Genomic DNA, 25,890 nt, shown 5'->3' on the forward strand with positions numbered 1-25,890 from the left:
CAGTTATGGCTAAAATGTCAACATCAGGATCAGATGAACTGCTCTTATGAATTAAAATTAAAATGTTGGGATAACTGGAGACATTAGCAAAGATCATCCCAGATGAACCTTCTGCTATGGAGACGTTAGCACCAGGGCAGTATGTGGAACCTGGAAGAAAATGAGGGCAACTCATTAATGGAATTCTACCACCAACCAGACAGATTAGATCTCACATCTTAAGAGAGGCAGGATATCATTACACCATACAAAAAATGGCACCTTTGCAATTGCACATTTGGTAAAGGTCATATTACACTTGTTGACCAAAGTCCCTGAAGGCACTTTGGAAGCTTACAGTTTCCCATCATCTTTGGGAGGCAGACTATGCTCATTGGCATGGCAGGTTCGGTTCACCCTCTGAGCCCCAGGCGCCGGGAAATGCCACATCGTTCCTGCTACTGGGTTGAATACAATATTTTACAAAGCACTTTTGAGGCATATAATGCAACAATGATCTAGCAAATCTGGTTCCACACTTTTCCTGGTTTCTTTACTTTTCTACTAAATCGCATATTCCAAAATTTGTAATCTTCAAATTTCTTCCTCTGTTAATTTCTGTTAGCTGCTATTCTGCAGGATTTACTCAAGATCTACTAGGCTATTTACTTTGTTATACTGCTTCTTAAAATGTTCAATAAACATTTTCCAGTCCTGCTTATTTTCTTTATCATCCTTTTCTCTTACCCTGTTTGTTATGCCTGCCAATTCAGAATATTCAAGCATTTTAAACAGCCACTTTTCCTTAGTGGGCACCATACTCGCTGCGGCAGAGCAAGCCGATTGGGCGCCTGAGGCGGCGCACGTGCCCTGTGCCCAGGGGCAGGGCCAGCCGCCTGTGTGGGCAGGGCCAGACCCCCACGGGGTGGGGCAAGCCGGGGCAGAAGGCTCCATGGGGCCTCCAAGGAGTCTGCCTCCCTCATCACATTCAGCCACCCTACAGCTGAGGGCAAGGCAGCGGGCGGACTGTTTGGGGCAGCACAGAGCCTGCGGGCGCCCAAGCCACTGCATCTCTCCTGGACGCACAGCAGGTCCCGCGATTAGTGCCGCCAGGTATTTGTCACCCCCCTTAGTGGTGACACCCAGGGCAACTGCGCCCCCACTGCACCCCCTTCCTCCGCCCCTTCTCACTCATTCTCCACCTTTGTGTCAATAAGACTCTAGCCGCAGTGGTGGCATATAATAATAAAGTCTTTTGTTTTTTAGGGACTTCTGTTGTTACCATTCCCAAGAGGAATGTCTCAGCCTTTTTTGAGGAAAGTTTTCTTTTTTAATATCATTTTTAATTTAGCGTGGCAACTTCAACACGTTGGAAGTTCCTGCCTATTTACACACACACACACACACACACACAACTTGATTGTTAAAAACAAACAATCCCGCAAAGCGGTTTACAAAAGATTAAACCGGTAAAAGCAAGAATTACTTGAAAACATACAAAAGTCAAAATATCAAAATTACCTCAGCATTCTAAGCATTTGGGTAGGCTTGTCTAATCAAGGATGTTTTTAGCTGGTGCTGAAAAGCGCTGCATTCTCAAAGTGTACAGTGAAGGCATCTGCTTCCCCTCAAAAGGCAGGGACTTCCAAAGTCTAAGGAAGTCCTGCCACACCAAACGCAGAATGGATATTACGTAACACTAGTGCAGGGGTCGCTTTAACTAGCCCACGAGCCGTCCCCAAACTGAGCCGCCCACTCGGTGAGTCCCCGCGCGCTGTGCTAAACCAGTGCAGTATGGCACGGGGACTCACGGGGTCCTTTTACCTTTACCTGAAGAAAAAGAAGAAGAGTTTGGATTTGATATCCCGCCTTTCACTCCCCTTCAGGAGTCTCCAAGCGGCTAACATTCTCCTTTCCCTTCCTCCCCCACAACAAACACTCTGTGAGGTGAGTGAGGCTGAGAGACTTTAGAGAAGTGTGACTGGCCCAAGGTCACCCAGCAGCTGCATGTGGAGGAGCGAAGACAGGAACCCGGTTCCCCAGATTAGGAGACTACCGCTCTTAACCACTACACCACACTGGCTCTCACTGGTTGTTTAGGATGTTTTATGAGTTTTAATTTGCTCCAGTCCATTTTATTGCACTTTTAAATGGTTGTAACTTTTTAGTGATAATGTTATTGTTCTATCTTTTTAATAAGGTTTCAGGAAGCTTTTTTCTACAATCCAGTGGTATATGAATTTTACGAAGTAAATAAATAAATTCAGCGCAACACACCCGCGAGTAAACTGTAACTGTTTTTCTTATTCCTGCTATTTCTTAATCCCTAAAAACCTCCCACCTAAAAGTGTATTTTGCCCAGGGCAGCCACACAACTGTGAGTTAGCTGGGGTGTGAACTCATGGCATGTAGCCCTTTTCTGGGCTACATGCCATGCTCAGCTGAGGAAGTGGGAAAGTATTTAAGAGAACTGTCATGTACTGTACTGTAATGTAATGTGATCTGAACATCTGAATAGCCCTACAGCTCTGCTGTTTACTCACTAGCATGGGTAAGGAGGGATAATATCAAAACAATATACCCTCTCCTACCTTCCTTAACATCCTCACATGTTCAGCATGCTGAGAATTGTTAGGAGAGCTCTCCTATCACCCTCACAAGAACTACCATTTCCAGTATTCTCTGGGAAGAAGAATTGATCATCAAGCCCCTTTAAAACTGTGGTATGGATACCCTAGTACACTCCCCGCCGTCTTAACACCGGCCTCTTCGTCTGTCCAGCACTGGTTTGGACACTAAAATACGTTGACAACTTGCCAGGGAAGACAGAGCAAAACCTGTGAGAGATTCGGGATCGTAGAAACTCTGAGTTACGAATATCGCGTAACTTTTCCCCGTCTCTTCTCTTTCCCTCTTTCCACTCCCCGGCCGTTTAATCCCTTCGTCTTTGTCAGCCCACGAGGACACCCTCCGTGCCACGGCCGCCTCGGGAGCGCAGCTAGGGAGCGCATAGGCTCGGCCGCGGCAGTCCAGCGCTGGTTCCCTTCCCAGCCACCTAGCTGCAACTTCCCAGCCACGTGCTTACCCAGTGCGTTTTCTTTCTAAAGGCTGTTTTTCGTGCCTTTCCGCGGCTGTGTGCCCGGGTGTCCAGTCTCCCCTGCAAGCCCCCAAGCCTGCAAATCGCCCACTGCAGTGAGAGCAAGGCTGAGATAGAGAGAGAGATAGAGAGAGAGAGCGAGAGAGAGAGAGAGCGCGCACCAACCTGCTTTTTCCTCCTTAGTCCCTGACGCGCAGGGCACGAGCCACTCCAGCAGCAGAAGGCAGAAGAATCCGGCGGCGAGCGCTTTCCCTGTGCCTCGCTCCCAGCCAGCCCGTCGCAGCAGCGTCGCCGGCATCCTTCTTCCAAGCTCCTTAAACTAGCAACAGATAGCAAGCGGGGAGAGCCGGGAGAAGAGGAGGAGGATTAAGAGGCGGGAGTATTTAAACGCGTTCGAGAGAAAAAAAATTCACTTCCGGATTTCCGGCTTCATCTTGTGAAACCTTTGGCCCCCGTGACGCTCAAAGCCAAGGTTTAACTGTACGGTGCAAGAAATAATGTATTTTTGTTTTGTTGTAAACTACCCTGAGATCTGTACTCTTACATTACCATATATTAATATAGAGGTGTGTATATTCTTAAAATCTTATTACTTTTTTTTCTTTTTCATTTCAACTCCCTTTCTTTCTCACTCTATATTTTTAATAAATGATCTTACGGAGAAGTGTAGGTAGTAAATTCGATTATTAAGAATAATAACTAATAGGAACAAATGCAAACCAAAAATAAATTAATGCAAGCAGCCCTCCACACCCCCACACTAATATATTAAAAAACAATGTTAATTAATACAATGTGCAATTATATTTGGAGTTTGGTGATAAAGATAGAATATAGCTTGATGTAGATAGGGTCAAATAAATTCATCTCCTTTACAGTTGGTGGCTATCTTGGCTATATAATTTGCTCCAATTTTCCTAGCAGCAGTTGCAAAGAGTGCTACATGCCAGGTCACATAGTTATCTGTGTCTGCAAGGAGATATAAAATCATGTCAGAGGGGTTCTGGCCAGGGGACCTTGTCATTATAGGTGCTTGCATCATTATATAAGGTGCAGCGCAAGATATAATGCATAAGGTCCTCCACTTCAGGACATCCCCTAATGCAAACACGTTCGTTTGTTGGTATGGCTCTGTGTCTCACAGAGTTTATTGTATTTAATCATAACTCCGTAAAACCTTTCCAAACCTGTACAAAAGTCAATTCATTGAAATAAGGTGTATGTTCGTGGGCCTCTCTAAGCTTAAAATATAATGGGCTGCATGTGGATGTGTAGAGTTTATGTCATTTTTAGTTGCCACTGCCCTTATGGTTTGTTTGAAAATATTTTTCTGGGAATATAAGGGAAGTCCTTTGATCTCGGTCACTGAGAGGTCATCAGTTGGGCAGCATGATGTACCCCGTTTTTAAGAGGTAATCCATTTGAGAGCTCAATCAGGCATTTTTTTGGTAGCCTAGTGTTGTCCATCTGTTGAATTCTAAACTAGTAGCAGAGGATTCTTTTATCTATTTGGCTCTCCATGGCAGATTGCAAGTCTTTGGGTAAAACTAAAAGGACTCTTAAAAAATAATTCTGTGGGGGTTCCAAACCAGAGACTTTTGAGGTACCCCAAACCTCTGCACCATATAAAATCTGAGCCATTGATTTTGCTTTATACACAGATAGGTAAAGGTAAAGGGACCCCTGACCATTAGTTCTAGTCGTGACTGACTCTGGGGTTGCGGAGCTCATCTTGCTTTATTGGCCGAGGGAGCCAGCGTACAGCTTCCGGTTCATGTGGCCAGCATGACTAAGCCACTTCTGGCAAACCAGAGCAGTGCACGGAAACGCCGTTTACCTTCCCACCAGAGCGGTACCTGTTTATCTACTTGCACTTTGACATGCTTTCGAACTGCTAGGTTGGCAGGTGCAGGGACCGAACAACGGGAGCTCACCCAGTCGTGGGGATTCGAACCACCGACCCTCTGATCAGCAAGTCCTTTTTTTAAAAAAATAAATTTTATTGAATGATTTTATGTTACAAAAAACAATACAGCCATACTACCACTAAATATAATTAAGCAATAAAAATTACATATATCAATATTTAGTTTGTTATTTGTTATTTACCGTCTTATTTCCTCCCAAACATTACATACAACAACACACATATGTGCAGACATCCACACCCGCACACAAAATCATAATAATGAAAGTAAATATTTTTCCACTTTTTTCTTTCAAAATCTTTTCTTCCACTTTGACTTCCTGTCAAGTCCCTTATCTTACATTTGAATGTACACAAAACAATAAACCTTTCTGTATAATTTTTCTAATACATTCTGAAAACATAATAAATCCTTAGTTGTTATCCACCTCCTTTTAGTTCCTTTATCACTCGAATGCTAGCACGGAGTCAAAACTATTATTATATTTTTGAACATATCTTCTATAACCATCTCATTTTTCTGCAAATTTTTGCTTTGAGTTTCCTCTGAGTTTACCAATTCCTGTAATTTGATTTGCCAATCTGTTATTTTTTGAGCCTCGTGATCTTTCCATCCCTTGGCCACAAGTATACGAGCCGCTGCGATTGCATACAAGAATAACTCTCTTAGATTTTTTGGGATCTCTTTATCTGATCAGCAAGTCCTAGGCTCTGTGGTTTAACGCACAGCACCACCCGTGTCCCATTTATACACAGATAGAGCTGGGTTAACCAGATTTCCACCTTTACAAGCAGCGCATTTCAAAATAGCTTTTGCTGATTTAAAGGCTTGCAATTTAAGTGCCTGGCGTGCTCTGCTCCATGGTGTCACAAAGAGTTGGACACGACTAAACAACAACAAAATTTAATATTGGATAGCTGTATATTCCAAGATGCCGTTTCTGAATAAACCAATCCCAGATACTTAAATGCACCATATTTTTCGCTCTATAGGACGCACCAGACCACAAGACGCACCTAGTTTTTAGAGGGGGAAATCAAGGAAAAAAATATTATCCCCCCCCCAGCCCCAAAGAGCAAAGAAGCCAAGACAGTGAGCAGGATCCATCCCACTGGCTGTCTTGGCTTCTGCCATAGCTTCGCAACCTCTCCAGCCGGGAGCTAAAACTCTCCAGCGAGGCTAAAGAAGAGTGGCTAAAGAAGCTTGGCAACGAGTGCAATCCATACTGCTTGCTACCTTGGCTTCCTCTTTAGCCTTGCACAGCCTCTCCCGGCTGGAGAGGCTGCTCATGGCTATGACAATTCCCCCACCTCCCACAAAAGCCCACAGGAGCTGTGCACCCTTTAAGGAGCGCGCGGTTCCTGCAAGCTTTTCTACGAGGAGGGAGAAGGTACTGACTGGCCGCGTCAGTCCCCTCTCCCTCCTGGGGAAAAGCCCACAAGAGCGAAGCTTGTGTGCGGCTCTTGGGGGCTTTTCCTGCCTGCCTCCCCCCTGCATTCGCTCCATAGGACGCACAGACTTTCCCCCTTAGTTTTTAAGAGGGAAAAAGTGCGTCCTATGGAGCGAAAAATACGGTATTTACTTGGTTTATGATGTGTTGATCCAGGTGCCAAACATGCTTTTTAGGGTGCTTCCCAAATACAATGACCTATGTCTTATCGTAGTTTATGGATAAAGCATTCCTCGTGCAATATGAACTTAATTTTGCAAGTAACCGTCTCAGGCCCACCTGGGTTCTAGATACAAGTACTAGGTCATCAGCATACATTAAGACTGAGAGTTTTTGGTCTAGAATTGTGACAGGGTCAAACTGTAGGCCCTCCAGTTCTTTAACCATGTCATTAAAATAAAAATTAAACAAGAAAGGCGCCAAAATGCATCCCTGTTTGACTCCAGTAATGGTGTTAATTCTAGTAGTAAGATGCCCAGCCAGATCGACCTTTACTTGTATTGATGTGTCAGTATATAATGTTTTGATGAGAAATAATAGACGGAGGTCTATATTTGTCTTTTCCAATTTCTGCCACAATGCGTGTCTAGGGACCGTATCGAAAGCTGACTTTAGATCAATAAAAGCGACATATAGTTTTTGCTTCAAATTATGGATGTATTTACATAGCAGAAAGTTCATCACAAGGCACTGGTCCAATGCGGATTTCCCTCTTTGGAAACCTACCTGGACTTCATATATCGCCTTATTTGTATCTGCCCATTCTTCCAGTCTCCCAAGGAGGAGCCTGGCATATAGTTTAGAGGCTATATCTAACAAACTAATGGGTCTACAATTAGCAGGATTTTTCTTCTCACCCTTTTTATATATTGGGGCAATTGTACTCAGCTTCCACCCTTCTGGTAGGCGACCTGAGCTGTTAATGTATGAAAACAGTTTTGCAAAAATGGGTGACCAGAAGTCCGGTCTTATCTTATAAATCTCCATTGGGTGAGGGGGATTGGATATGGGGCGAATGTTGAAGCACATAGCCTCAGATTTTACAAAGTTTACTTGCAGTCCAGCTACCATTGCAAATGTGTTGAGTTCTTTGCTCAGGATGGTTGCTGTATTTATGGGGTCTGGTGTTGTGACCTTCAGGTCGTTTGTAAAGAGCCCTAATTTATAAGTTTTGCCTTTTATTTCCTCTCCCTTGATGTCTGTGGCTGCTTGGATTTGGACTGCTAGAGGTTCCAGAGCCAGGATAAATAGAAAGAGAGACACTGGGCATCCTTGTTTTGAGCCTCTCTGGATTGCTATGGTATTAGAGTCCTGCATTTTGCTGAGGCTTGGGAGTAGATTTGTTTGAGGGTTTGTAAGAAGTTGGGACCAAATTTCATGCTAGTTAGTACTGCTAATAGGTATTTTTATTCTAGGAAATCAAAAGATTTGAGGGTGTCTAGGGACATAATTAGGGGACGCGGGTGGTGCAGTGGTGTAAACCACTGAGCCTCTTGGGCTTGCCAATCGGAAGGTTGGCTATTTGAATCCCTGCGACGGGGTGAGCTCCTGTTGCTCGGTCCCTGCTCCTGCCAACCTAGCTGTTTGAAAGCATGTGCAAGTAGATAAATAGGTACTGCTCTGACGGGAAGGTAAACAACGTTTCTGTGCACTGCTCTGGTTTTGCCAGAAGTAACTTAGTCATGCTGGCCACATGACCTGGAAAAACTATCTGCGGACAAACGCCGGCTCCCTCGGCCAGTAAAGCAAGATGAGTGCACAACCCCAGAGTCGTCCGTGACTGGACTTAACTGTCAGGGGTACCTTTACCTTTACCTAGGGACATAATTGTCAGTGGGAGTTTAGTTGCCTTGCTGTGTTCAATCAGTTCCAGTTGTTTCCTGATGGGGTCTGTTATATTGCAACCAGGGATGAAGGCCATCTGGTCTGGGACTATTAATTTGTATAGGACTTTAGGAAAAAATTTAGGTGGTTAGCCGAGATTGATGTGAATATCTTGTAGTCTTGGTTTATTAGTGAGATCAGTTGGTATGATTCTACTTTGAGTTTGTCTTTGAGTGGTTTGGGGATAGACATTGCTTTAATGTTGTTAAATAGGCAGGTCATATAAGGCATTAGGGGTTTGTAGTGATCAGGTGGGATTGCTATGAGGAATTATAACAAATATAGAGTAAGCCATCTGTGTCAGCAATGAAAGCATTGAGTTGACCTGGTTTAAACTATTTTGATACGATTTTTTATCAATCCACACCTCCACATCCTTGTTCCATTTCTCTTTCTTGACAAGTCATGTACAAAGCCTAGTTGCCAGTTGCTGCATCAGGCATCCTGGGTCATAAAGATGATAGTTAGCTTTGATGTAGCCTTCCTGATTTTGTTAATCTTAGGGCCAGGAAACAGACTTTCACATGAAGGTGTTAAAGATCCCTATCCTCCTTGCCATCCTTCTTATCATGTATATTGCTTGCTGGATATGCAGAAGATATTTAAAAATAAAATTAAGGATCCTCAGAAAGAGGGGGAAGGAAGTCAAACGATAAAATGTTAAATTGGTTGTAATACTAATGGAATGTATAAACTTGAAAAGTTTAAATACAGTACAAACTTTTTTAAAAAAAAGTTAAGTATTTTTATTTAATAACTTGATGGGGGGGGGGTGGAGACCTAATGAGCTGTGAGCATTGCCTCCATCTTGTGCTAGCCTGGGGAAGTGAGCGGACCAGAGCAGGGATATCTCTGTGCACTCCCACCATTGCTATCACCACCTTACTTTAGAAGAGGTGTGGGAAGAAGAAGGAAGGAACCCTGGAGGTAAAGGTATTCCCCCCCAGTGGCATAGTGTGGGGGTGCAGGGGGGGCTGGCCGCACCGGGTGCAACATCTGGGGGGGGGGCGCTCGCACTCGCAGCTCTCTGCCCCTACCTGGCTCACTCACTCTCTCTCACTGCAGTGCTGGCTGTGCAAATCCGATCCGAGCCGCCGGGTCGCCGCCCACTGCGGAGGGGAGGGTGCCAGGCGTGCGGTGCGGTGCGGAGAGAGAGCGAGGGACTATCTGGGGGAGGGACAGTGCAGCGGGGGGGGGGGCGCAAATTACTTGCCTTGCCCCGGGTTAGGGTGCGCAAATTACTTGACTTGCCCCGGGTGCTGACAACCCACGCTACGCCACTGTTCCTACACTCTCAGACTATTGCTGCTGCCAGCCGTGTGAAGGATTTTCTGTATTTGCTTTTTAGCCCCCTTTTCCTCCAGTGAAGGGGAGGATGGACTCAACAACTTCAGCCCTCAAAAAGGTGAACAACTGTGGTCGGCCCTTTGGTCTGCCCTCACGGCCCTTCACTTCATCAATCCTTTCCTCCCCATCTTATACTCACGACAACTCTATACACGGTAAGGTGGTCTGACACCTAAGGACTGGCCCAAGGTCACTCAGTGAGCTTCATGGCAGAGTAGGGGTTTGAACCCTGCTTCCCTGGTCCTTGTTTTGAAGGGGAGGGGCTTCCTCGAGTTGTGTGTGAGAGAGAAGGAGAGCGATAGGGAGACACTAAGAGAAGTATATTGGAATTTAAATTTTGTTAAATAAGTCCCACCCAAGGGAAACAAGTTCGACTGAATCCACTGGAACTTTTTTCTATGTTGCCGTTGTCGGCATCCGTCTGTCTCGAGAGAACAACATCCCAAGTTGCGCCTGAAGAAGTTCATCTACCCAATCGAAGAGAAAACACCAACTGATCTTAAATGCAAGGAACAAATTGTTCGTTCATTACATTTAAGAATAGAATAGAAGAACAGAATAGAAAAGAGAGACTATGCATGTACTTTTTTAAAACCAATAAATTATTTAACAAAGGAGCCGCTGGGAATGAATCCATGATTCTGGCTATCAGCCCAAGAGCCGTATCCGGGGCCATTTGCTTTGAAGAGGGAGGGCACGCTTGTTAGGAACTTTCCAAGGGAGGTATCCTGAAGGAGGTGTTTTCTTTCAATAAGGTTTCCCAACCCCTTCACCTTTAGTGTAACTGCCTTTCCGCTTGTCTGCTTTACAGGATGATTCCCTGCCAACCCGTCTGGGTTGCCCTGTGTCTCTCACCTTATACAGTGTTACCTAGGGTTACATACGCTTCAGGTTACAGACTCCGCTAACCCAGAAATATTACCTTGGGTTAAGAACTTTGCTTCAGGATGAGAACAGAAATCACGCAGCGGCCACGCAGCAGGCCCCATTAGCTAAAGTGGTGCTTCAGGTTAAGAATGGACCTCCGGAACGAATTAAGCACTTAACGCGAGGTACCACTGTATTGTCTATCAAACCTATTTTGTTGCACTGGAATAAAGTATGATGGGTGGGGAAAGATGGGGGGGGGGGGTTAGAATTAGATTTGGGTTAAAGAGTAGGGGTAGATTATAGAAAGTAGCCTATATAGGTGTTTGGGGTAATTTGGACCATCTGGCTTCCAGCCAGTTAGTCCTGGGTCTCAGCTGGGATGGGAGACCTTGCCATTCGCTCTGTCCTTTGTGATAGGGAATGGTCAGTGAGACGCGTTAAGCACCTTTGTGATGCTAATATTGGGTATAAGGTTTATAAGCAATGTTGTCAGTGTTGTTAACAACGTTATTAGTTTGTTGGGATAGGGATATGGGTTTTGGCATGCTCTGGCACCACCATTGTGCTGGTTGTGTGTGTCAGATTCTAGCCTGTTTGTGAATTGTCTTACTGAGATGGGGGGTACTGTTTTAGTTGGTATGGGTCCCCCCTTTGTTTTCCTTTTCTTTTACCCACTGATTTTATTTGTTGCTTTTGTGTGGTGAAGAAAGAGACGGTGAGGTTGACGGGGGTGTTTGTCTATTTTTGTTTGTGCTGTGGTCCTTTTTGAAACATTTTATTGTCACTTGTGCAACTTGTATACAGTGAGATTACACGAGCACCCCCCACTCAGCTCTCTTAATTCCCCTCCTTTACTGACTCGCACCCACCAAACCCGAAGTCAGTTGGCCTGTTGTGATCTCTTCATTCAGCAGCCTAGCAGCCCACGGATAGAAGCTGTTCTTTACCCCGCTGGTGCGACTAATCCTGCTTCTCTATCTTCTGCCTGAGGGCAGGAGATCAAGAAAGTGCCGGCCAGGGTGTGAATCATCCCTGAGAATTTTCCTCACTCTCCTGAGGCAACGTGCTATGAGTAGAGTCCTTGGGAGGGGGGCTGAGGGGGGGGTTGTTGGGGTGATTGGGGAGTGGAGAGGGTGAATTGATGTCATCTGGGCTGGGACTGGAGTGGGATTGGGAGGGTCTCTATGGAGGGGCAGAGTAGGGGGGGATAGTGGTGATACTGGCAATATTAAAGTCATGGGGGGGGGGACAGGTGAAAGGGAAGGGGGTCGCCTGTCCACCCATTCGAGGTGACTTTCGGATACTTCATTCAGCTGATCACAGGCCAGTTGTGTTGTTTTCCATACCGTATTAGAAAAGCGGCAGTGTGGCTAGGAAACAAAGAAACTTTCAACTGTAACATTTTAAACAGTTCTTAGCTTTCCCTTCGCAAACGTGGTCTCAAACGGCAGATACAACGGCAGAGTGAACCTCCTCTCTCTCCCCGCCCCCAATAAAAAGTATCTGAAGGCAGAATGGCTCCCCCCCTTTACTGAACGTTCAAAAAATACATAATTATATGTGCCCTAAACATGGCCATACGTAAATAAAAGAGAGAGAAACAGAACCCGCGTAGAAGGGAAAATAAAATAAATATAAACTGTATATTTTGCAAGGTTGTTATTGTACTTCACCAGATCATAAACCTGTTGCAGCATTTGTAAGAAAGGCTTTATGACTAACCACAATGGGAAGTGAAGTGTGGCGAGGTGACTAATCCTCGAAGCTTTGCTGATCCACCTCTTTTAAGAAAAGGTTGGTTTGGGGTTTAATTCGTTTTGATTTTTTGGAAGCAGCTCAGAGAGGATAAGGGTCCCTGATTTTGCATGCCAGACGCCTGCTCTGACTGTTGCCGGTCGTAATTCTACGACTGAGCTGGGACGTGAACCCAGATTTCTAGGCTAACACAGACTCTCACATGCGGGTCTGTTATTTTTCGATTGGCAAATTAAATTACAGGAATTTGTGCAGATGGCTCAATTGACTAGCAAACTCAGAGGAAACTCAAAGCAAAAATTTGGGGGAAATGGGGTGGTTATAGAAGATATGTTCAAAAATAAAATAATAGTTTTGATTCCGTGCTAGCATTTGAGTGACAAAGGAAGTAAAAGGAGGTGGATAACAATTAGGGATTTATTATGTTTTCTGGATGTATTGGAAAATTTATATAGAAAGGTTTATTGTTTTGTGGACGTTCAATTGTAAGATAAAACATATGCGAAGGGACTTGACAGGAATTCAAAAATGAAGAAAATATTTTGTAAGATATAAGGGGGGAAAGATTTATTTTCATTATTATCATCATTTTTATTATTTTCTGTGTGTGTGCCGAGGTGTGTTTCGTATGGAATGTTTGGGAGGAATTAAGACGGTAAATAACAAACAAAATATTGAGGTATGTAATTTTTATTTCTCAGTTATATTTTGTGGTAGTATGGTTGTAATCCTTTTTGTGACATAAAATCACTCAATAAAAAATATTTTAAAAAGACTCTCACATGCGGAAGTGGTTTCCCCCCTGTACTCTATATACTCTTAGATAAACTGCCACCGCTCTTTATTGGGGTGATAGCTGCTGCCGGTGGTAATGTGGTTTCCTCCGTCCTTTCCTTGTTCTGCTGCTGTCTGTAAACCCGCAGCTCCCGGCTCACACCAACCTCTTTATCCGCTCAGCACTGAGTCATTAAAAGCACACCGTACCTTACCCAAAAAAAAGCCGCCGCCTGGATCCTGGAAGAATAGTGAGAGCGATCATTCATCCGCAGCCATTCCTGAGATTTTGAATCCCTATGAATTTGTACTGGATTGCATTAATGGTTTGGTAGGTTTGCTTATTTGGCCTGATTATTCTGCTGTTGTGCTTTTAACCTGATTCCAGATATTGCAACGTTTGTTACTTTTTTTAAATGCACTTGTTATTATGAGCCACTTTGAGCTCAAATTAGGGGTTGGAAAAGGGGAATGCAAATATTGGATCAATTCGGTAGTTCATGCGTTGGTAGTTCGTGTAAGACTGGATTTGACGCCCGAGAGAGACGTTTTTAGGACCCACCCTATTCCGTGATAGTAATTTGTTTTCAGGATTGAATTTTAAATTGTTGTAACGCTCCCTAGGATCTTAGGGTTTGGGTGGAGTGAATAAGAACAGTCTCAGGTTTGCAAAATAGATGGAGCCTTAACAAAAGATCTTCAGTCTGGCGAAATGCAAACTGGACCTTTTTGTTAAAAAAAAATCAGACAATCTTGCAATACAGTGGTACCTCGGGTTACATACTCTTCAGCTTACATACGCTTCAGGTTACAGACTCCACTAACTCAGAAATAGTGCTTCAGGTTAAGAACTTTGCTTCAGGTTGAGAACAGAAATCGTGCTCCGGCGGCGCGGCAGCAGCAGGAGGCTCCATTAGCTAAAGTGGTGCTTCAGGTTAAGAACAGTTTCAGGTTAAGAACGGACCTCCAGAACGAATTAAGTACTTAACCCGAGGTAGCACTGTACTCCAGAAAAGGGAGGGATCCTGTAAGTTTCTTTATTTGCTTTTAAACGATGGAACTATACAGTCAGACATAAGCGCCATCGCAGAATTCGTTGGGGCCAGTGGGCAAGATTGCAAACACGGCATTTCCAATTAGCTCAATATTGTCGTTTGTGCTGTGAAGTGCTGCTCTTTGGAGTCTGAAAGTGTGTTTGTCAATCAACCAGCAGCTGCCTGCATTTTGGGACTCGTTTTCCAGTGTCACAAACTCTTGCAGCGGGCGGGGTGGCGGCTATCGAAGCTTTAACGCTGAGCTGCCGCACTTCAGATTTCACGACACCACTTCGCCACTTAGCGGGACTTAACAACAGAGACAAGAGAATATTAACCCAGTAAATTTAGGGGAAGAGGAGGCACAGAGAGCGACAGACCTTTTCAACCTCACATTCATTGATCCCTTTTTGCAGACTGCCGGAGCTTCATTGACATGTGACCCCCAAATTTTGGATCCCTTCTAAAGCAAAGTTTGGTGCTATTTTTATTCCTCACCCGAGTTTCAGACCAGAGGCTTTCTCCTGGGATTGCAACTGCGATTTGCTGCATGTAAATCGTGTTATCCGCCACTGAAATGTGGGTCTCGGACCTCACGCGATTCTTCCGTTTCTACCACCTCCGAATATTATGAAAAATAAAAGCAGTGGTCGTTTCAAGTTCCCGGTCCCTGAGTCTGAGTGCCTTTGAAAACGTGCAAAAATGCCCTTTCGTGCAAAGTTTTTCTTTATTCTTAAAAGGTTCTAGGGACTTAAAATGCCTCTGAACAGGCGCGACGAGTCTGTGTCAAGTAAATGCTCCCTTCTCCGGTGAGAGATTGGCTCAGTGCTGGTACCCTAGAAGCCTTATTCTCCGTGGCAAAAACACCAACCACCCCATGGGAAATGAATTTACATATGCATGCACTCTCCCCAAATGCAAATAACTTCCATAGCCTTCCACGCGATGCAAATACAGCAGCTAACCTTCATTAACGTGTAGCCCCGAGATTTTGGATCCCCTCCAAACCGATGCCAAAGTTTTGTGCTCATTTTTGCGCTGTGTTGTGTCAATTACTCGTTGGGGAGAAGCACAAAAACACGGGGCCTCCCCCCCCCCTTCTCGTTTTGCAAACTAATTGCAAAATTGTTTAAGCATCTTGTGAACGGTATGGCTGCGCTATAAGTCATCTGCTACATATGTCATTTTACTTGCTAGTCAGACTTGCTTTGAACAGACCGTAGGACAAATAATATAATTTATTTGTTACACACACATACTTCCTGTTAAATATATTTGTGTTTTGACATTAAATACACCAGCAACGAACACGACTAAATATACAAAACAAAGCAATTTGTTATATGAAAAAAAAACTGGTCCAGTACAGATGTAGCTCCAGATGACACAGGGTCTGTGGTGTGTCTCCCCCCCCCCCCCGCCGCCGCAAAAAACGCAATGCATGATTGAGTATATAAGGAGTGCTACCAACATCCGTTTGACCAAACTGCGGGAGGCAGTGGAAGACAGGAGTGCCTGGCGTGCTTTGGTCCAGGGGGTCACGAAGAGTCTTTAAGAAAGCTGACTTCATAAAACTTAGGGCAGTGCTGGGTGAGATCCCATGGACAGTAATACTAAAAGGAAAGGGAGTTCATGATGGCTGGGAGTTTGTTAAGAGGGAGATAGTAAAAGCACAACTTCAGGCAATACCAATGAGACGGAAACATGGAAGGTGCCTAAAGAAGACAGGAGTACCTGGCGTGCTCTGGTCCAGGGGGTCAGGAAGAGTCGGACACGACTAAACGACTGAACAACAACAAGAGTTTTCAGCAACTTTGAGCACAGGCGACCCCACTCGACGCACTAGACTAGGTTGGGGGTTTCTGTTCCGAGCACGGATCACCGAACGGAACTGCACCACCTACTTCCTCAAATTGGATGGGCTGTGATTTTCCACCCTCTTTCTTTCTTTCTTTCTTTCTTTCTTTCAACACTGCCCCTTTTTCCACCCCTAAAGGAGCTGCCCCCATGATGGTCTTGCCAGCCAGTCACCCTTCAATCCCGGAATCAGAAGAGGCTGCCTGTGGAGACACCTGCACCAGCTCTCTCCCGACGTGAACCACGGGGTTGCGCTACGTCTCCGATTCCGGGTTCCAGAGAAGCCTCCGGTCCCGCCCCGCTGAGCGTCATCGTCTAAAAGAGAAACCTCTCTCTCACTTTTTTCTGCGCTTCACCGCGGGCGACTGTAACCGGCGCGCGGCTTCTGCAGACTCGAGGGACGCGGGTTGGCTTAGCCTAACTCTGCTAAGGACGAGCTCGGCTCGGCGGAGGAAGACGAGGGATCTCAGAGCGAAGACTCCGCTTGCAGAAAGAACCGACCCGCTTCAGTTGCGCAGAGCGAGCGAAAGTTCAGGTATGCGGTGGAATCCCTCGCGCAAAATCCCGGAGGCCGGCGATCCCGGGGTGTCAAGCTCACCTTCAGGCTGGGAAGCGGGGGCTGGAGGAAAGAGGGTTTCCTTCTGATCTTTTTTCCTGCTTTCTCTGGTCGCTGTTGCATTTTAGGTGCTGGTTCTTGCACCCGCGTTCATGTCTCCTGACTGCTGTTTCCTAACTAGTTTTCATTTGCATTTTATATTCGTGTTTTGAGATGTTGGGAGCCGCCTTGAATCCAACTTGGGAGAAAGGCGGGATAGAAATACACTGACCAGTAAGAATATCCCTGGATGGCTCAGTTGGTTAGAGCGAGGTGCTGATAATGTCAAGGCTGCAGGTTTGATCCCCGTGTGGGATCGCTGCAAATTCCTGTATTGCAGGCAGTTGGACTGGTCCTCTGTTATTCATTACCCTGGAGACACCAGGGGTTGTTCCAGAGATCTTCAGACTGTAGAGCATGGTGGGTTGTTTCTTTAAAGAAGCTGGATGTGTGCCAAGGTGGCGGCTAACCCTTAACCCATACTGTTTTCCTCACTGCCTATCATGGATTTGTAGAGTTGGAAGAGACCCCGCAGGACATCAACCTCCTGCAACGCAGGAATCTCAATACGTGGTCCCTCGACCAATTTCAAACAGGCTTGGACGCTGCTTAGCTTTGCAGATATGCAACCACTACTGCTGCTCCACCACTAGGGGGACTTTCATCCCCTTCTCTGCTTTCTTTGATTCACTTACCGGTAACTGAAATTGCCATGTGGGGAAAACTGGTATAAGGGACTGTAAAATCAAGGCAGGTGTCAAGACTGATGGCAAGGCTTTTTTTTTCAGCCAGAACTCAGTTCCCACACCTCTCAGGTTGGTGCCATTATAAGAGAACATGGGAGAGTTGGTTTTTTGTTTTGGTATTTTATTTATTATGTTACAACGGTAAAGGATATCATATTACAATACAATGCTTATTATCATATAATTTTCAACATGTATACAAAGTTTATATACAAAGTTTATATACCTAAAGATAACAAAAGTGGGGGGGGGGGGGACAAGGACAAAAACTATTCCAAAGTCATATCTATACCAACACTTTGGACTTCGTGTCTATCCCGTTGTATATTCCTTTTTTACAATTGAATGTACTCTTGTTATTGTATATTTCTTTACGTTTTGTCTAATGCATTCCTACATCAATATGTACCCTTGGTCTTATTTCTCAACTCAATCTCTCTCCAGCATCAATCAAATGCTAGCATAGATAGCGAACCTTTGCTGTATTTTGGAACATATACCTTATATCTATCCTACGTTTCCATAAATTTTTGTTTGAATTGCCTTTCAAGGGAACAAGGGAGGCTTGTTAATGGTGAGTTACGGCACCTATTTTCTAGAAAAATAGCCCTGACTGATGACATTCTCTTATGACTGCCAGTAATTATGGCCAACCGGTCTCTATTTTAACCTAACATTGCTAAACAGTGGCAGAGCACAGGAACCCCCACTTCACGTGTGGAATGGGAACAACCGCCTCCCACGTATGAGGGAGTCACCCTGTATCCGACAGAGGAGCTGCAGAAAGAATGTGGCAGGTCAAGGGAACCAGGGACTTGAAAAGGTTGGAAAACCACTGAGGTGAGGGACTGGACTGAGGCTAGATCCCTGCCATACTTCTAAAGCACATTCATTGCATATTTAAGGAACATGGTTCCACCCCTCCCGGAATCTTGAGAACTGTAGTCTGTTAAGGTTGCTGGGAATTACAGCTCTGTGAGAGTGAAACTACAGTTCCCAGAAATATGCTTTAAACATGCATTGAATGCAGTGCCAGATTTACGTACAGTGGTACCTCAGGTTAAGTACTTAATTTGTTCCGGAGGTCCGTACTTAACCTGAAACTGTTCTGTAACAGAAATTACCGGGGGGGGGGGCACATCTTTAAAGTTAAATATTACAAATATTATACCTGAATGTATCCTTTCAACTTGACAGCTCAGGGAAGTTACCTAGCTTTAAAAATAATATAAAATCATCTCCTTTCCCAGTTTCCTCCATTCCAAAGCTATTTTCCCCTTGAAAAAGGACTCCAGCCAGTTCCCAGAGGTGACAATTGCTGGGCTCATTGTTAGCCAAAGGAAGCCAAATCTCATCACCTGACTCGCCTCAGGCTCCAGACATGCAAAGGAACTTCTATTGTACTTTTGGGTGGTGGGTACTTAAGACATATTTGTCTATGCTAATCTTATACCTGAGTCTTGCCCTGCCATGTCTGCTTATGCTAATCTTGTACCAAGGACTTGTCTGGGCATGTTTGCCAAGGTTAACCCTTCCCCTTTTGTGACATGTCAGTGATGTAGTAATGATGCTGTACGAACTGTATTCTGGGATATGGTGGGAAAGTTTTAAAAGTCTTTGTCACCCCATCCTCAGGGTTCAAATTTGCTCTTTGAACCTATTGCGCAATAAACTTTGGTCTACAGCTATTTGCTCCGGTTGGCTGGACTCCTTCCTTTATTCCACAGGGACCCGCGGGCGCTGCCCAATGAGCTGGGTGACTGAGCAGCCTCACACCTAGATTTTTCCATAACAGTTCTTCACCTGAAGCACCACTTTAGCTAATGGGGCCTCCTGCTGCTGCTGCGCCGCCGGAGCACGATTTTTGTTCTCATCCTGAAGCAAAGTTCTTAACCTGAAGCACTATTTCTGGGTTAGCAGAGTCTGTAACCTGAAGCGTATGTAACCTGAAGCGTATGTAACCTGAGGTACCACTGTATATGCTAAACAAGCTATAGCTTAGGGCGCCACTCTCTTGGAGGGGGGGCAAAAATGTAAAGCGGGGGGGAATTACAACTACTTTGATAAAATACCTATTTTGTTGTGTGCAAATTGCTTTAGATACCTATTAGGTCCATAAATTACCATATAGCATATATTCAACACAAAAAACAGTGACAATTTGTTGTTGACAAAGGGCAGCTGGTCCCATTACCTTCAGGAGCTTAGGGCCTCATCAAACCTAAATCCGGCCCTGATTGGATGCGTTTTGAACACAGTTATGGCACCTCTCAGGTGGGTGCCATTGCCAGTTCCAAGAGAACGAGGGAGGTGTTCATGGTGAGCTCTGGCACCTGTTTTTCTAGAAAAAATAGCGCTGGTTTTATGGCGTGAATTTGCCCACAGGGCTAACATTGGAAAGTCCCTAGTAGTTCATGTTGAGGCATGCCCTTGCCACAGTGTAGCTGCTACCTCAAGCAGCTTCCCATCCCATGCCACTTCCTGCCTCACCTGCAACAAAGACTTTAAACAAGCCTTCAGGAGTGGTTTATTTTTATTATTATTATCTCGTTCAGCATCTGGGTTGGGTTTTAAATTGTTTTCATGTATTGTTTGTGCAGAGGCACCTAGGCTATTTCTAGCTTTTGAAGCCCCTACCCATGCTTAAAATTAAAAATTGCAAGTCAACATGCAGGAACAAAATATAAGCCAACTCCACCTACGCATTCAACAACTCAGAGCCCTTCAGCCGCTTCACTTGCTTCAGACTCAGAGCAGAAAAGAAAAAGGGTCTGAATGAGAGCAAGTTGGGAGCTAGACACATGGGAGACGTTTTCATAATGGAAACTGTGCCTCACATTCCCAAGTGACCCCAGTGTGGCGTAGTGGTTAAGAGCGGTGGACTCGTAATCTGGTGAACCGGGTTCGCGTCTCCGCTCCTCCACATGCAGCTGCTGGGTGACCTTGGGCCAGTCACACTTCTCTGAAGTCTCTCAGCCTCACTCACCTCACAGAGTGTTTGTTGTGGGGGAGGAAGGGAAAGGAGATTGTGAGCCGCTTTGAGACTCCTTAAGGCAGGCATGTCCAAAGTCAGTTTCGGGGGCCTAATCTAAGGTTACCAGACGCCCCCGTTTCCTGGGGACAGTCCCTGGATTTACAGCTGGTCGGTTTAATCCAGCCCCTGTGGCAGGTTATTTACTACTAAAAAAAGATCAACAACTTTGGTTGGCCCTTCGGTCAGCCCTCATGGCCCTTCACTTCATCAAATCTCCTTGCGCCCTTTAAGCTATTGCATATTAATTTTTAAGCTCCAGCACCAACTCTTTTCATGTATTCCTTAATGCATTCCCACTCTTTATTAATTATTTGATTAGGACAGCCTCTGTCCTAATTAATTATTTGATTAGGACAGCAGTTACTTTTGCCATCTCCGCAAATTCGAAGATTTTTGTTCTCTATTCTGATAATTCTGGTACAGTGGTACCTCAGGTTAAGAACTTAATTCGTTCCGGAGGTCTGTTCTTAACCTGAAACTGTTCTTAACCTGAGGTACCACCGCACTGCTGCCGTGCAATTTCTGTTCTCATCCTGAAGTAAAGTTCTTAACCCGAAGTACTATTTCTGGGTTAGCGGAGTCTGTAACCTGAAGAGTCTGTAACCTGAGGTACCACGTATTTTATCTGTTTTCCAATTTTTCTCCACTACAATTCTGGCTGCCGCGGTTGCATAAAGGAATACATTCATCTTATCCTTAGGGGTGTCGTTCGATACTAAGCCCATCTTAGATTCTTATTGATTTCCAGGGGGCAGCTGCCCCCCCCAGCCAAGCCCATACTTCCCTCCCTCCTCTGATCTCCTCTTGTGCCTCTGCCTCTCAAATGTTTGCACAGCGGTTTTTTGAAGCAGCCCTGGCTAAAAACTCCCCAGGCAAATGGTGCCTCTGGGGCTGGCTAGGGGGTGCTGGTTTGGAGTAAGCCAGCAAGTGAGTGAGAGAGCCCAGCCAGGCAGTCCACCAGCCCTGGGCAGACAAGCCCCACTCCCCTGTGGGGAGTGTGAGGAGGAAATTCTCTTTGGGGCAGGGGGGCAGCTCAGAGACCAGGTGTGGTGGCAGCGGCTGCCTGGAGGACTCCCAAGGAGAGGGGAGGGGAGAGGAAAGGAGAGGAGGCTGAGGGAACCCTCTACAAGGGCAGGTGTCCAAAAAGGGGTCAGGGACTCACTGCTCTGCAGGCAAGGGGTGATATAAGTGGACTCCTGAGCCCCACAGTGGTGCTGTAGAAAGAATGTAGATGGTCAAAGGAGTTGTGGACTCAGGGGCGTCTTACCCATAGAGGCTAGTGATGTGGGGTGCCTGGACGCCAAGTTCTGGAAGGTGCCAGGGAAGAGGTGGAGGCTGGATGTGGCAACTCCCAGCATCAGCTCACTACCCTTGCCTGCCTTCGCCAAGCCACACCAAAGCAGGGCCATGCCCGGAGTCTCTGTCTGCTGGCCACCACAGCCAGGCCCAGACAGGGGGGGGGCATATGGGCCAGCTGGCCCGGGCCTCCGATTCCAAAGAGGGCCTTGGTCAGCATATTTATCTATATTTGCCATTTTGTCTTTATATGCAGATACGGTTCAAGCCTTGAAATAAAATCATTTGTCAGCATAATTTTTCTGAAAATTATTTATATACTTACTTATTTATTAGACTTCAGTTATCCCCAGGGTAAAAAGGGGGGGGCACATTATCTACCTGGCCCGGGCCTCTGCCTGGCTCTGCAAGGCCCTGACCCCAGCATGAAGCTGCCAGCTGAGCCAGGAGGCGCCGCGTCCAGCCTCCGCCTCTTCCCCGCTGGAGGAGCTGCCCTCCAGCTGCTGCCCGCCTCCTCCAGCCCTGCCAACAGTGCCGTCCTCCCTAAAAAACTCTGGGAAATGGGGTGGGGTGGGCGCCTGAGGGAGCTTTGCACCACGATGCTGGATATGCTTAAGATGGCCCTGTGTGGACTCAACAAGGTTGAAAGCCTTTGGGCTAAGAGATGGTGTGTCAGGACTGGTCGTTGTCCTCTTCAGATCACCACACAAACGCTTCTTGTTCTTTTATAACTTTTTATTGTGTATTAACAAAACAATCTTATAAACAGTTCTTAACTATTCTTCCTCAGAGTCACTTATTTCAGATACCTTCTGAGCTCTGCTTCTCCATGACCAGCCACCCTCAGAATGGCAAAGGCGCCTCTCCCTTCGCTTTCCGGCTCTTTTTTCTAACCTCCTGGCTAGAGCTGGCCTGTATCTCCCCTCCTCCGAATCTGAGCTAGAACATAACCCTTGCCTTTCCTGTGAACAGCCGGTTCCTCCCTGTTGTTCCTCTTGCTCCCTTCTATTAGATTCACTGCTCTCCCCCCCCCCCCTTGGGGAATGCTTTCTCCCTCTGATAAACTGGAAACTTCTAACTCTTCCCTGACATGGTGACTGGCCTGAGATCACCCAGTGAGCTTTATGGCTGAGTGAGGATTCGACCCCTAGTCTCCCAGATCATAGTCCAACGCTCTAACCATTATGCCACGCTGGCATCACTCAGACACAGATTCCTGCCCTTGTCTATCACTGCCCTCCCTTCCCCCTCCAGTTCCACTGGCTGAAATGGATTTGGTTCTTGGCAGGGCTTTGATGAATAGGGTGGAGGGTTGGTGGAGACACTGACAATACTTACATCTCCTTTCCTTTCATTTACTCAGGAGCACTCATAGGTTTGTGCTTGTTTTCCCTTGTAGTTAACAAGATGAGCTGCAAATGTCCATCAGGTAACAAAAAAGCATTCGTTGTTTTTTCTGTCATTGCTGCCTTTGGAATCGGAATCGGTTTTGGTGTTTTAATTGGTAAGTTGTCCAAACTGTTGCTACCTTAAATGAACAAACTAAATGAGTTGTGTTAGATGGGTGTCCCTTTTCTCCAGCAACTTACCTCCTTCTTCCTTGGTGTGTGTGGGGGGAGGGAAGCTTTGGAAAGGGCAAAACAGGGAAAATGTTAATGCTAATAATTTTATTATTTGCACCCATCTGAATGTGTGTTTGCCTTTCGCATGGAAGTGGGTGCACAGATGAACACTGGCCTTGGGTAGGGATTTTTCAGGGAAGTGTCAGCAGGAAAAGGGTTGTGTCCCCCTAACTCATGGGTAGGCAAACTAAGGCCCGGGGGCCGGATCTGGCCCAAGAGCCTTCTCAATCAGGCCCAGTGTTATTTAGGCAGTCTGAGATGGTTGTCTCAGGTGGCAGAATCCTTGGGGGATCCAGGAACAGCAGATCTTGCTGCTGCGCCTGCTGCTTCTGAGGTGCCAGCTTTGGAGGCAGCTGAGATCTGCACCTGCTTCTCTTCTCTGCCCTTGGTGGCAGGACTGAGGACAGAGAACGGCAGCAGCTGGAGAAGCAGGCCAAAGACCAAACCACAGTTCCTTCAATAGTCTTCGGGCTTCCGACTCACCTGATTGGTTTGCCTCCTCTTTCTGGCTCCTCTGATTGGTTCTTTTTTCCCTGGGCTTCCATTCATTTTGTGTTTGCTGCTGCCAGGAGCAACAAGGAGTTACCTACTTTTTCCTGCTGCACTGAGAGGTGCAGGTATATTGATGCTTTTAAGAAAACTATGCATTTACTCAGAAGTAAGCCCAGCTGATTGCACTGAAATTTGTTTTCCACTCCCAGTAAAAGTGCATGATCATCATCATCATCATTTTATTAGCTCACCCCTCTGGGTTGCCCCAGCCACTCTGGGTGGCTTCCAGCAGAAGGTTAAAGCTTGACTTGGGGGCATGTATAGACATGTATAGGACTGTGATGATGCAAAGCTCCACTCTGGTCCCAGTACAATACAAATACACTTCTTCTTGTGGTTCTGACTGTAGCAGGTGTGTGTTCCCTTGGGTTGTGTGGGTGGGTGTGCTCAGTATTTTAGAAATAACGAAAAATATTCCCCCCCCCCCGACTTAATGTATTCCACTGCAGAGCTGGTGAGTAACTATGTGCTATGGACAAATTTTGGGGGGAGGGAATTTAGTGCCCATTAATTGTTCAATGTCCTTCTCAGGTCAGGTTATATTATTTTTGTGAGCTTTATTGGGGGGTGGGGGCACTAGAGAGTGGTGTGTTTTGGAGGGTTCTTGTTCTTGTTTTAGAAGCCTTGTACTTTTTCCAGATAAGCAAAACAACAAGCCTATGGTTACGTGAAACATACTCAATAAACACACAAGAAGTAACTGGCTGTACTTTTGAATAAATAAGGTATACTATTCATTGTATCAAATTGTAGGTTACAACGGAAGTCTCATAAAATTCAACGAAAAAAGCAGAAGACCCAGCGGATCGGTTCATTCTCTAATCAGTTCATGAATAAGGTCCATACATGTATAAGTGTCTGTTCCACCTGTCTGTTCATAGAGTCCAATAATTCACATGAAGGGCTGTTACAGTTCCACAGAATCCTTTCACAGAGTCTAAGACAAGGATTTCCAGAATATTAGCCTTGTTTCGCCATCCTAGGCTTCATCAGTAGTATAGGCTCATGTGTAATATTACAGGATAGTGGATCTTATAGCATAGTAGTGGCTATAAATTTTCAATTTTACCTTTGCACATATCAAAGAAAATGTGGGTTTAACATCAACTTCCCTTCCCCCTCCCTTCCATATTCCTGCTGCCCATGCTTTGCTTTAGCAAATAGATCGTTGGAAGAAAATACTAAACCACATTGTTTGCTCTCTGGAATGCATCGAAACTCATTCAGATAGCCCTTACAGCAACAGCTAATCTGATCCCCTCTGTTTTTCATCAGGGAGGTCCAACGAGAGAAAATGCAAGGAGACAGGTTCTGAACTAAAATCTGCTCTGCCTGCACACAGCATCCCACCATGTCCACCTTTGTGGTTCTGGTATGAGGGAATATGCTATTTCTTCTCCGATAAAGAAAAGAGCTGGATGTCTAGTCAGGAATTCTGCTTGTCATTTAATGCTTCCTTGGCTGTTATTCCAAACAACGAAAAGGTGAGAGGTGTAACGGATGATATTTTCTGGGGTGGCATGCAAAGCAAGGCATGGGCGGATCATGTTGAGTTTAGGACCCCCTGCGGCAAACATTTGCCATACTATAAAATTGTTGGCTAATTCTCAACGCCTGTGAGTGAGTTACAGTTAACTAGCATAAAGGTTATGTATGTATGTATTTAAATGACATTTATTTATTCAATTAAACGATGTATATGCTGTGTGACTGCAATAGTCTCTAAGCAGTTTACAAGGATACAATACGAAAAATGAAGACCAGGTCAAACTATAAAATCTTACATCAATTAAAATGCCTACTGGAAAAAGAAAAAAAAAGTCTTCAGCAGGCACCAGAAATATAGATAGATATAACTGGGTGAGAAATATTGCAAGTCAGGGCTCTAACATCTATCTCTTCTGGTATTTGAAGGACATTGTCAAGCGTTGGAAAGGCACAAATTCCTACTGGATTGGCCTGAGAAGAGACCCTGGTCAGCCCTGGAAATGGACAAATGGAGAAAATTCCACGTGCGTCCTTCTCCTCTTCCTCCTCCTCCTCCTCCTCGTCCCCCTCCTCTGGCCTGGT

General features: G+C 45.4%; 1 protein-coding gene across 3 annotated transcripts in view; it reads left to right on the forward strand.

Annotated features, from left to right (window-relative positions):
• LOC310670891 (C-type lectin domain family 2 member B-like) overlaps positions 1 to 25,890 on the forward strand; it is a 221,216-nt gene that overhangs the window by 110,210 nt on the left and 85,116 nt on the right. Inside the window, exons 2-4 of one of the 3 annotated variants that reach the window (XR_014507641.1) lie at positions 23,046 to 23,150; positions 25,096 to 25,304; positions 25,735 to 25,832. The exons of the other annotated variants lie outside the window; for them this stretch is intronic. The gene's annotated coding sequence lies outside the window, so the exon portion shown is untranslated. The remainder of the gene's footprint in view (positions 1 to 23,045; positions 23,151 to 25,095; positions 25,305 to 25,734; positions 25,833 to 25,890) is intronic. 3 annotated transcript variants of the gene reach the window in all.

The sequence above is a fragment of the Podarcis tiliguerta genome (genome assembly GCF_965153285.1).
Source record: "Podarcis tiliguerta genome assembly, chromosome: 2".
Taxonomy (NCBI): Eukaryota; Metazoa; Chordata; class Lepidosauria; order Squamata; family Lacertidae; genus Podarcis; species Podarcis tiliguerta.